At 38.8% G+C, this 12,436-nt stretch overlaps 1 protein-coding gene across 1 annotated transcript in view; it reads right to left on the bottom strand.

The window, feature by feature from the left end:
- Window positions 1-2,816: 2,816 nt before the first annotated feature.
- Window positions 2,817-12,436, bottom strand: part of LOC113523658 (endonuclease V) — a 39,733-nt gene continuing 30,113 nt past the window's right edge. The window contains exon 9 of the mRNA XM_053232060.1: window positions 2,817-4,782. The gene's annotated coding sequence lies outside the window, so the exon portion shown is untranslated. The remainder of the gene's footprint in view (window positions 4,783-12,436) is intronic.

Raw genomic sequence — 12,436 nt, 5'->3', positions numbered from 1 at the left:
AACGAGTCCATTAATATAAACCTGTGATCTGCAGCTGCACTACTGTCTGAGCTGCTGTTATAGAGAATTAATCAACACCTTCTGACCAATCACAATCCAGAATCCAACACCTTCTGACCAATCACAATCCAGAATCCAACACCTTCTGACCAATCACAATCCAGAATCCAACACCAAGCACTGTGGCGTGAAGACGTTTTCCACCCTGGTCACATAAAACACATCAGCGCTGGCTAAGACAGTGTGTGTGTGTGTGTGTGTGTGTGTGTGTGTGTGTGTGTGTGTGTGCGTGTGTTTAGGAGATCCTCAGCAGACTCCTGTACCAGTTCTTTTAATTGGCCCAGATCTGCCATCCCTCCATCCCTCCTTCTCTCCTTCTCTCCCTCTCTCCGTCTTATTGTCTCTGTGGCTGTGTTTCAAATCACATTTTCCAGCTCCCTCAGTACAGATAATTAGACCTTTCCTACACGCCAGATTTGTTTTTGTTTCACAAAATAGCAGCAATGACACAAAATAAATCTGTTGTTAGCTGATTCAATAATGTCAGGTTTATTTGTGTTAGTGAGATATTCACGTTCATACATCAGAGGTACAGTTCAGGTTTGTCCACCGCAGATTCTTTCTGTCCGAGGAGAAAAACTGTAGACTGTAGTGAGCTAACGTTACGCAAACACTCACTTTATATTATTAGCATCATGAATTCAATTTATTACAACATTTGCTGTAAAATTGGTTTTGTAGGCAAATGGACAGACAGGTTTAAATTAAAATGTTAGTAAAAAAGATAATTATTCGATTGTCAGAAGACAATTAGGTTTTGTATCAAATCTTTTTGGGTCTAAGAAATGAACGAATTTTTCCAGTTTAAGTTCCAGGTTTAGAGATTTTTGTATCTGTCTCTTAGTGTTACAGACAACAGTACAATACTGCACCTGAAAAACAGTCATAGTAAAATATTCGTCTTTTAATTTTCTTGTTTTTTTTTTCTCCCGAAAGACAGAAATGAATCAAAAATAATCACAGTACATGCTAGATTTGTTTACTAAATTCACAGAGCATGAAATTAGTTTTGCTAAGAATACATATCCGAGACAAAGATAAAAAATAAAGCGTATATATCTAAGACAAAGATAAAAAATAAAGCGTATATATCTAAGACAAAGATAAAAATGAAGAGTACTTGCACTTCAACTTTTGATTAAGTTGCTGTTCTCATCGTCTCCTCACACTGTAAAACATTTACTGGAAATGGATTCAGTTCTTTAGTAACTCATAGTTTTTACTAGTAACTAAACGTTAAAGAGGAACGAGAGAATCTTTACTGTTTTCATTAGCTATCCCACTTCGCATCGTGTTATGTGGAATCTCGCTGTAAACCGAAGCTCTAACTGCTCAGTCGTCTACGATCCTCACACACGTGTTACAAGAATAAGATCTTTTGTACTGTGTACGTCTGTGTGTATCGGAAAACTCTCTCCTTTTACGAGAGCTTGTTTTAAAGCTAGCAGGCTAAGATTAGCCGCTGAGGTGTAAATACTCGCACGCAGCTCATTTGACAGCATCAAATTACAGAGTGCACAAAAAAACAGAGAGCCTGCAGGCCTTGTACCACAATTAGATTAGAAAGTGTGTCAGTGGAACACACACACACACACAGCTCACATCTACACTGTCAGTTAAACAATTATACAATTACATACTATAACTATAAATATAACGCAAGTGAAAACATGAACTTGTAACTATAAATGGGTAAAAAGCGTCATTCTTTAACAATCTTATTATTTAATTATTTTTTAATTATATATGACTTTAAATAATCTTCACTGTCTCAAATTTAAGGAGGTGTGTTAACTCATTCTGAATTCTGATTGGTTCATTACGTTACCAGCTTCCTATACAGCCCATGTGACATCACATCGAGAAGAAAACGTTCATCGTGATTTCATCGAAATCGTAATTTCTTCTACAGTCACTAGGGAAGCTAGCGCTACATCACGCTGCTCCGTTTCAGTCCTGTTTTATAGCACCGCTCGTCCTCGCTGTTTTCCCAGGCGCCATCTTGATGGCTGGTTTTTTATTGTTAAGTTTGATAGAACGAGTAGATGTAGATTCCATGAGCAGAATTTGTAGAGAAATCATTGCAATCTGACGCAAATTATTTTTAAAAAATGGCAGACAGTTATCAACCTGAGCAACAAATACTTGGAAATAGTCCATATTTATTAAAAAAACAACAAGATTATATCGATCAATGAAGGCGTGTAAAAGTCGATGAGGGCGTGTAAAAATCCAAACTGGGCGTCAGAGAGAAGAGTTTGAATCCTGATGATGCCACAGCTCTCTCTCTCATCTGTCAATCACAGCAACACTAGCCAATCGTAGGTGTCTGTGAGTAGCATGTATGTGGAAGAGGGTAGATAGCGCTTTCCTCTGAGTGTGTTACATGGCCCGGGGATGCGGCATGAGCAGCCTGTTGGTTGGTGTCACGTGTTTCAGAGAAAGCACGTGTTAGCCTTCATCCTGATAGCTGTCGTATGATAGGTGGAGAGCTGGCTGGTGGGTGGGAACTGGCCAAGTCCAATATTATGGAGAAAATGGAGGAGGTAATAAAAACGAGGAATAGGGAAGAAGAAAAAAAAACTAAATCACTAAAGGATTCTTTCGTTTGTCCCTCTGTTTGTTCTGTGTAGAACTCCAAGAGGTTCTCATTCAGAAAAGTTCACAAGTAGAAGCTCTTCAGGAAGCTCGTACCCTTAACATCCGCAGAGCCCTAAGAGTGTACGAAATGAAATAAGCTTCAAGTCATGAATACTTTTATTCCATACAATGCCTTTACAAAAGTGAATACAACCTGATCACACACACACACACACACACACATTGCAAATCCACAAACACACAATATAAACACACAAACACACAGGAAGCAGAGGAGGAAAAAAAAGAGCGAAGCAGCACAAAACAAAATCAAAAACCTGGACTGAATTTAAAGGAGGCATAAATGACATTTCCTTCAGGGGGAGAAAAAAAAAGCGAGTGAAAGGAAAAGCAGGAGGAAGAGTGGCAGACTAATGGAATCAGTGGCGAGGGTTCGCTTACGAGCGGATCAGATTGCTCAGAGAGAATTAAAGATGAAAAAAAATACTGCAAAGGATGATGGGAAAAACAGAACAATCAGATGTATCTGAAAAATGTGCTTGTTATCTTTGGTCGCTTTTAGATCTCGTTTTTTTTTTTTATTGCGTGATTTTATCCAGTTTTCAGTGAAATAAATGTTTTACAGACGGCCGCAATCAGGATCAGAGCAAAACAATCGATTCTCATCGAATTATCTGTCATTTCCTGTTATTAAACATCGCTCTCACGTCAAATACAGAATCAAATTAAGGGCTCGGCTCTAAAATCACAGAGATACAGAGATATAAAGAGCCTTTACGGGTTCTGTGCAGAACCTTACAGCTGAGCGTCTCCTAGCAGAATGGGTTCCTACACCCTTCAAGAGGCTAAGAGCCCTTCGTTTTCAGAACGTTCTCTAAATATTCTACAAAATATTCTCTAAAATATTCTTTAAATATTTTATAAAAAGCTCTATAAAATACTCTCCAAATATTTTATAAAGTATTCTCTAAAAGGTTTTCTGAATATTCCGTAAAATATTTTTAAAGAACCCTTTTTTCCCAAAAGTGTACCAAGTAAAAAAAGTTAAATGCTGAGCTCCTGACAGGTTCTGGGTATAAAGAAGAAAATAATGAGTAATAATTCGAGAGTTAATAAAAGAGTTTGTTCTTCGAGGGTTTGTTGGATAACTATGGGTTCTTAGCTTCCCAAAAAATGGTTCTTTGATGGTTCTTTAATAATTAAGGCTCCTTCATTCCCAAAAAATGTTTCTTCAAAAAAGGTGCATTAGAAAATCTTCAAAAACAAAACCTCTACAAGAGTTCTTCAAGCGTGTACTGGATAATTATGGGTTCTTGGCATCAGAAAAGGTTCTTCAAGCCTTCTTTAAAAGGTTTATTAGATAATTAAGGGTTCTTCATTTCCAAAATAAAGTGTTCTCTAAGGGTGCATTAGATAAATAAGTGTTCATATCTTCAACAACAAAACCACTACATGGGGTCTTTAAGAGTGTACTGGATAATTAAAGGTTCCTGGCTTAAAAAAAGGTTCTCTAAGGTTCTAAAAGGATCAATGGGTAATTTCTTTCTTTCTCTCAACCATTATTTCCCACTCTATCACATCCCCTCCCTCTCTCCCTTTCTTTTTTCCATCATTCTCTCTCTCTCTCTCTCCTTCTTTCTCTCTTTTATGAGCTGCAGTGTCTGACATGATGCAGAGATAACCCATAATGGGTGTGTCTATGTATCTGTGTGTGTGTGTCTGTGTGTGTGTGTGTGTGTGTGTGTGTGTGCCTGTCTCTCGTTGCAGGATACAGAGATTATGGAACACACAGCCAAGCAGCGGAGATGAGAGAAAAAAACCCACACTGAGAGCTGAAATCTGCTTCATTACACACACGAACACACACACACATGCACACACACACACACACACACACACACACCTTTATCCATCCTTTAGCAAATGAGTCATTTCTAAAAAATCTCAGTTGTTCTGTTCAATTATTTAACATGAAAAATCTTTGGTTTGGTTTGTACACACATAAATTATTGCTCTCTCTCTCTCTCTCTCTCTCTCTCTCTCTCTCTCTCTCTCTCTCACACACACACACACACACACACACACACACACCTTCAAAGCTCTTCTTCCATCCTCCAGCACCTGTAAAGAGGGATAGACAGAGAGATGTAATGAAAGCTGAATAGTGTTAAGTGAACTTTCTCTACAGTGAAAGTGTTGCATTAAACATTCGCTCGGATCAGAATGTCACTCAGACGAGTGTGTGTGTGTGTGTGTTTGTGTGTGTGTGTGTGTGTGTTTGTATGTGTGTGTGTGTTTGTGTGACGTGTGCTTCTGTAGTTAGGACTGACTTTACGAGGCTAATGTAGCAACAAATATAACAATTTAACTACATTAGGTTCGTGGCTGCAGTCTTTAATGCTTTGAGGGTGAAGAGGAACAATGTGTAAAGTGTGTACAGTGTGTAAAGTGTGTACAGTATATAATGTACAGCATGTAAAGTTTGTACAGTGTGTAAAGTGTATAAAGTTTGTAAAGTGTGTAAAGTGTGTACAGTATATACTGTACAGTGTGTAAAGTGTGTAAAGTGTGTAAAGTGTATAATGTTTATACAGTGTGTAAAGTGTGTACATTGTGTACAGTATATAATGTACAGTGTGTTAAGTGTGTACAGTTTGTACAGTGTATAAAGTGTGTACAGTGTGTACCGTGTGTACAGTATATACTGCACAGTGTGTAAAGTTTGTACAGTGTGTACAGTGTGTAAAGTGTGTACAGTATATACTTCACAGTGTAAAGTTTGTACAGTGTATAAGGTGTGTACAGTTTGTACAGTGTATAAAGTGTGTACAGTGTGTACAGTGTATAAAGTGCGTACAGTGTGTACAGTATATACTGCACAGGGTGTAAAGTTTGTACAGTGTATAAGGTGTGTACAGTGTGTAAAGTGTATAATGTTTGTACAGTGTGTAAAGTTTGTACAGTGTGTAAAGCGTGTAAAGTTTGTACAGTGTGTAAAATTTGTCCAGTGTGTAAAGTGTGTACAGGAAATGGATCCTAAGGAACTGCTAAGAGCTGAAACCCAATCTGTCTCCAACATCAACATTTACTCTAATGGCTTTCATACTTTCCTTTCTCTCAGTCCCTCCCTCCCTCTCTCTCTCTCTCTCTCTCTCTCTCTGTGTCTCTGGTTCTGTCTGTTTTTGTCTCTCTCAAATTCAAAATGACACAAATGTTAGATTAGATTATTGACAAAGCAAATATCACAGGGAAAATGTAAGGTTAATAACAAGTTAATATAATAAGATTAATTATAAAGAAATAGGAGAAAATTCTCTCTCTCTCTCTTTCTCTCTCTCTCTCTCTCTCTCTCAGATTAATTCAGTTTAACAGTTTGTTTTTTTTGCAAGAATGTTATAAATCACATTGTTGTTAAAGCACATAGTGCAGGTAGATTAGAACACAGTGTATATATTTACAGCTTACACATACAGTATATCAGCATTTATGCATAAACATAAACAAACAAATAAACAAGAACAATAAACAGGTCAGTATGTGAACATGTTATGAAGAGCTGATATTCAGGGTGTGTGCAGGACAGTCGGTGTCTCACTCTCTCAGGCTGTGACATACTTTCTGTTTCTCTCTCTCTCTCTCTCTCTCTCTCTCTCACAGTCCCTTCATTTTCCTTCATTCATCTCCAGTACTAATAGATCAAACTTGTATTGCATGTTTGTCTAATATCAAGGTGTGTGTGTGTGTGTGTGTGTTTTGTGCTGTTATAGTAAAATAATCAAGGATGGTGTGATGAAGCGGAGTTACTGTTCCACTCATACGCTGATTATTTTCCTATTACAGCACGTCCCCTAGTGTTTTATTCCTCTTACACCACACCAATTTGCTAACGATTACAATTTTTTATTTGTTAAAGACCAAACAAGGACACGTCATACTTCTAAATCCATTTATAGTTCCAGTTACCATTGTGTGCAACATCTGTGAAAACAAGTTGTCACTTATGTTATAGCAGCTATAAACAGTCGTTCCCTTTCTTTTTCTCCCTCTTGAAGTTAATAAGACAAAAGAAAGTGCAGTTTGTCGTGTTACCGAGAAACCGCAAAGAAGCGTAAACTCGTCTGTCCTGAAGACGTCGGAAAACTTAAAGATACAGCTTTACCTCTGTTACAAAGCGCTGACACTGGAGACTCCTTCCATCAATGTTAAATAAACGTCTCCTTCCTTCAGGAAAACATTTTTTCAATCTGTTGACGTGGACAAGTGACTGCGAATGAGCTGTTACTATGGAAACGATAACGTATTAGAAAAGCGCATTAATATAAACCTGCGCTACTGTCAGAGCTGCTGTTATAGAGAATTAATCAACACCTCCTGACCAATCAGAACGCAGAATCGGAGAGGAGATAAACGGAAGGAGCTTCTGTTCTTCACTCAGAAAGCGCTAACTCAGCCTCCCCGAAGCCATTTTATCACCGCGTTCACACTCTCAGTCTGCAGTAATGGTGATGTATAGCTTCATTAAATCATTTCTCATCATTTCTCTTCTCTCATATTCTTCTTCTTCCCTCTCTGCTCCTCATATTCTTCTTCTTCCTCTTTGATCACCTCCTGCTTACTTTCTTTTCTTTTCGTTTCCTCTCATCTTTCTTCTCCTTTGTTAGACATTCTCATTCCATCTCTTTTCTTTCTGTCTCGGTTCTTATCTTTTTTATTCTCATCTTCTTATCTCTTCTCCTGTTATCATTTCTTATTAAATTGTTCCAGCATCTGTCTGTCCATCAGCATCCCTACTCTGTAAATATCCGCATCGGACGCTGAAAAGCCTGTATCAGCTGAACACTACTTCTAAGGTTACGGTTCACGGGCTCTTTCACACACACTTTTTTCTACAACTTGTATGAAATCTCAACAACATCACTCTCATGCGTGATAATCATCACGGTTTTGAGCACATCACGCTTCACACTCACGGACGACATCAAGGTCATGGCTGTAAACCCAGACAGCACACGGTGTAACGACAACGAACAGCTCACTCAGCTCGTCTGACTCGCAGTGTAACTGCATCTCAGGCAGCTCAGTGTGTGTGTGTGTGTGTGTGTGTGTGTGTGTGTCTACAAAAAGAGATCAGGGATTAATTTAAACAGGAAGCTGTTAAAATGCTCTCCAATAAGGTTCTGTCTATCTTTTTTTTTTTTAATTTTCATGTGTGTGCGTGTGTGTGTGTGTGTGTGTGCCCAGTTAAATGTCTCTTTATGGATCCACAAGGCTCTGATCTAATATTAAAGTTTCACACTAAAGAACACACACACACACACTCAAGAGCGTCCTTCTGCATCCCATAATAACACTTACATAATCCTCGTGCTGCTTCTGTGTCCATGTCAAACTAGGTGTGTGAAATTCTCCCAGTGTGACGGTTTTCCTATAACGATGGGAGAGTAAAAAAACCTCTGTGAGTTAGCGATCAGCACGGACACGTTGCTAAATACGATCTAGATACAATGGAAAATCACTGAGCTTCAGTATCAAACAGGAATCATTTTATAAACATTACATTTTCATTAAATGTGGATGTGAGTTTGACGAGTCAGCCATGTGTTAGCCCTGAAGTAAAAACCGTTAAACTGTCAATGGAACGGTTTTATCATTAGATAAGCTCCAGGGCATACAGATGTTTAACCTGCTGAATCCATGAAGAGGTCCAGAGGTTTCACAGCCAGATGTTCAGCCAGGTTGTTGGTGTTGGCTGACTTGCTGTAGCACGATTTATAAATTTTGTTTCTGCATTTTGGTTTTCTTATCTCTTTCCATCATCAGGTTAAGCATATAAATGAATAAACTCACTCCTTTAGCTCGCATTGTTTATTTCAGGATGTAAAATAACATCTTTAGCTCTGCAGTTGAGGATACAGTGGGAACTTTCAGTCTACAGAAAATATTTCTGTTTTCAGAATTAATGTCTTTTTCCCCCACAGTGAATTCAGTTAGATTCTGATTGGTCAGAAAGTGTTGATTAATTTTCTAGAAGGTAGTGCAGCTGCAAATCACAGGTTTATATTAATGCGCTCATTCTAATATGGTATCGTTTTTATAGTTACTCATTTACAGCGACTTTACAGCGGATGTTACACATAAACGAATTTAAAAAGTGAAGTTTTCCAATTTATGGAAGGAGTCTCCAGTGTCAGAGGTGAAGCTCTAACTTTTCTGACATCTTCAGGACAGAGTAGTTTCCGCTTTGCGGTTTCTCAGTAACATGACAAGCTGTGTTTCTCAAGAGAGAGAAAAAAGAGAGGCTGGTGAGAAAACGACTGTTTATAGCTGCTATAACATAAGTGAGAACAGGAACTAACTTATTTGCTGAACATTATATGTAACTATAAAAGGATAAAAAAGTATTAAAACTTGCTGTCAGGTTGCTGTAGTGTAAGAGGAATCAAACTCTTCACCAATCAGAATTTTTCTGTCACAGCACTACACACACAGTGTTTATTACTTAACACACTAATGCATATGTGCAATGCTAGTAATGGAGTACGAGCAACACAGATAATAACCTAAACGCCAGCCAAACAGTCGCTGTTGTCGAGATCTGTAGCGGACGGAGCTATACAGAATGATAATGATAGCATTAGCGAGGAAGTTCCCGTCTACAGCACGGATACTCACTAAATAACCACAAAACCACATGTGGAGAGAATACGAGGACCTCAGAGACGACAGTGAACACACACAACAGACAGCTGGAAGACAATCCCTCTCTCAGCAGAGAAAAAATAACTTACAGGCTGCACGATAAAATCTCCAGTAATTCCACACGCACACACACGCACACACACGCACACACACACACACACACAGTGGCATGTTGACAGCTGGCTGACTCCACACACTCAACCATATCTGCATATCTGCATAGCGCACAGGGGAAATGAAATCGGAATAAAACGTGTACGTGACCAGAACGCACATGTGTACCAGGTGTAGATGCAACATGGAGATGAGATCATTTCTTACACACATATTGAAATGCAGATTCCGATCACTAGTTGTTGTGGGTATAAATAATATAAACAGCCGTCTTTACAGACCGGTTCTGTACTTTATCAGGTTTAAAAGTACTTTACATTTGCTTATCCAAGGACCTTATAGTGAGAATCATATACGCTTCATGGATAGTCATCTGTCTGTAAAGGTTCAGGTTAGTATTGTTTATCTCTAAGAGGGTTAAAGGTGTAAATTTGGTCTAAATGAAACATAAAAGCAGCAAGGCAAGAATTTCATTTAGGTATGGAAAAAAAACGTCACACCTCACACTGTTTTTCAATAAGAAATGTATAAATGCTCATTTAGTCAAGGACACTACGGAGAGAAAGCCTTGTGGAAGGAAAAAAAGGAAGGAAAGAAGGAAGGTTTTTAAAATGTCGCCAATGATAAGACAGAAATGTGATGTCGTTACAAGCAACAATTTGAAAACTATTTTAATTTCGATTGTAAAAAATAAATTCAGGCTCCCGAGTGATGCAACAGAAAAGCGTTTGCCCTAGAATTGGGAGATTGCGAGTTCGAATCTTGACGATGCCACAGCCATCACAAGGGCGTCACGAGAGCGTAACTGGAGTGCTCTTAGGGTGGGAGGGGCATAATCTCTCTCTCCTGTCAATCATAGAGTCACTAACCAATCACGGTGTCTGTGAGATCATGTATGCAGAAGGTGGTAGATAGCACTTTCCTCTGAGGGTGTTAGATGTGGCGCTTGGCTCCCCTTTAGGTGAGTATAATAGCTGGTGTATAATACAGGAGTATAATAGCGTAGTAGCTTTCGTATGATAGGAGAGAGGTAGCTAGTAGCTAGTGGGTGGAAACTGACCAAAATCAAACTGCGGAGAAAATGGTAGAAAATCCCTCTAAAAAAATTTCAAAAAGAATTTGTCAACATGCAAGATCATTATGCAATCAGAAAACACAAGTATTTCTGCTGCGTTTATACCAAAAAAAATTTATTAATATTTTATAAATGTAAACTTTATGAAAATTTTTTACTTTATTAATTTTCATGATATGAAACTACATTTGGTGGCCTGTGATGTCACTCAGCACCCTGATCATTTCCAGATCGCTGTGTTTTTCGCTGCGTTTGTACAGATTCAGGGACGTGCTGTTTTTAGAAAATAGTAAACTTCCGGAGGGTAAATCAGCTTACACTGTGTTTATTACTTATTTAACACGGTGAAGCATGTGTACAAGGCTAGCAAAGCTGATAATAAGTTAATAAAAGATAAACAGAAAATTGTAATCATTGGCAGACTGCTGTGGTAGAAGAAGAAGAAAGCGCTTCGGGACACGGAGTGTTTCATTTTCTCTCCTGAAAGGATTTAAATACGCTGTATTCGTTTATCTCGGTATATCGTTACTGTGGTTTATCGCCACACCTCCAAAAGTCAGAAGTTCAGCGTTTGATGTAGAGCACAGGAGTTAAAACGGAAAGACGAGTGTATCGATCAGAGCGGGGAAAGCAGAACGGAGGAGTGTGTTCTTCTGCAGCATGGAGGATCATTACACACCCGCCACGGCATGATGGACTATCACCTTAGCTCCTCATAACAACACTCTTTCTCACACAGACACATACACACACACACACACACAAAACAAACACACACAAACACACACACACACACAAAACACATTTATTTTTATGCATTTGTTTTCCTTTAAATAATAAAGAACCCGTGCGTTACATATTCTCAAACACACACACCTATACACACACAAAACCAACACACACACACACACACACAAAAAACCAACACACATTTCTTTTTATGCATTTGTTTTCCTTTAAATAATAAAGAACCCGTGCATTATATATTTCTCAAACACACACACACGCATAATAACAACACCCATAAAGATACACCAAGGCAGGGAAACACACCCACACACACAAATAACAAACTCGCATAAAACTTACAACCACCCACCTACCCACACACACACACACACACACACACACACACACACATTCTCGCTCTTTCTCTGCTGTAGTCAGCATTTTGCAGCTCTGGGCTACTTGAGATGCAGGTGGGTTTATTAAAACACACACACACACACACACACACACACACAGTGTGTCTCCATGGCAATCTCATACTGGAAAAAGCTCTATAAACATTAGAACTCAGTTTCTCATTTTTACTGCAGCCGTGACCTGCTGTTTAGTGCTTCAGTCTTAATAACTAACATGCATGCACGCATATGCGCACATACACTCACACACACTCACACACACACACACACACACACACACACGCACTCACGCACGCACGGATTGACAGAAGCCTAAATCTGCATATATGTATACATATACAGACTCGCACATGCACACACATAACACGTAAACACAGATGGATGTAAACATCTGCATACACAGGGTTTATGCATTCATAACTCATACACACACACTCTCTCTCTCTCTCTCTCTCTCTCACACACACACACACACACACACACACACACGAACATATCATCATCTGCAACATCATACACACAAAGATACCAAAACAAGAAATGCCCAAAGATGCTCTCACATACATGTATTTATTCTCACATTCACACAAATGCACTCGCACACACACACTCGCACACACACACACTCGCACACACACACACAATACTCACATTCACTACATTATGTCTTGTGTTAACACTTCTGTTTTTGCTCCAGAATGCTCTCACATTTACAGATCTACTTCTTGCGTTCACAAAAATA

Source organism: Pangasianodon hypophthalmus, chromosome 2 (assembly GCF_027358585.1).
Source record: "Pangasianodon hypophthalmus isolate fPanHyp1 chromosome 2, fPanHyp1.pri, whole genome shotgun sequence".
Lineage (NCBI taxonomy): Eukaryota > Metazoa > Chordata > Actinopteri > Siluriformes > Pangasiidae > Pangasianodon > Pangasianodon hypophthalmus.
This window is presented reverse-complemented; position numbering and strand designations above follow the sequence as displayed.